We start from the raw sequence: 972 nt of genomic DNA, 5'->3' as shown, positions 1-972 counted from the left end.
ACTGAGTTACATGATGTTATAGTATAAGTTCTCATATGTCCTGAGTCTTAATTGACCTTGGAAGGCTAGGACAAAAATGTTGGGAACAGCCATTCTGATGAGAGGCCTATAGTACCCTACTACACACCAGTGATTCTCCATCTTTGTCTGAACTGAAGTTTCTCACATCAAGATGATATGAAGCTGTTTTAGACTGAAACCAAATTTTTGTAAACATTGAAAAAAAAACCAAACCAAAAGTGGAACACTTAAGTTTTTTTCTCCAGAAATACTCAAATATATTTGAAAAGTATGCAGTATGCCATTTTTATGTATCAACAAAATATATTAGATTATTATCACTTTTGATATGGCAAATTTGACCACTCCTACCAAAAAAATAAAAGGATTAACATGGTAAATTAATTAATTAATTAATTAATTTATTCTTTGCAAACAAGCTCTTCTTTAATAAGGTTGATTATTATTTTGACCTTTTTATTTGGACATAATTTCAAATTGGTAGTGTTTTAAGGCAGAATACATTTTGGTAAAATAAATAAAAGGTTCTGGGAGTAGGAGATTGTGGAGGCATAAAGATGAATTTTTGTGTCTCTTGGTGATGTGGAGGGTGGGTAGTTCTAGACTGTTGAGACTGAGCAAAAGCCCAGAGGAGAAGGGGAAGGATTTGCTCCTCATCATGTTTAGTTCCCTAAACTTTTTTTTTTTTTTGAGTCAGGATCATAATATATGGTTCAGGCTGACCTTGAACTTTTTATGTGACCCAGCCTGGCCTTGAACTTGTGGCCTTCCTCCCTTCAAGGGCTGGGACTATAGGCATGTGGCACCGGACTTAGTTCCCTAAACTTGCTTCATATAATTCTGTCCACTATTCTCTTTTCTAACCTTCCTCCAGCTTCTCCTATTTTCTTTTTTTATTAATTTTATTGAGAAACAAGTAGCAATGAAACAGTTTCAAAACCGATTAGTAGG

General features: G+C 34.5%; 1 protein-coding gene across 1 annotated transcript in view; it reads right to left on the bottom strand.

Moving 5' to 3' along the window:
• The window catches only part of CUNH4orf17 (chromosome unknown C4orf17 homolog), a 21,432-nt gene that overhangs the window by 17,826 nt on the left and 2,634 nt on the right, over positions 1 to 972 (bottom strand). The window lies entirely within an intron of this gene.

This window comes from Octodon degus, unplaced genomic scaffold, assembly GCF_000260255.1.
Source record: "Octodon degus isolate 3935 unplaced genomic scaffold, OctDeg1.0 scaffold00183, whole genome shotgun sequence".
Classification (NCBI taxonomy): Eukaryota; Metazoa; Chordata; class Mammalia; order Rodentia; family Octodontidae; genus Octodon; species Octodon degus.
The sequence above is the reverse complement of the archived record's forward strand: the minus strand, read 5'-3'. Positions and strand labels throughout refer to the sequence as shown.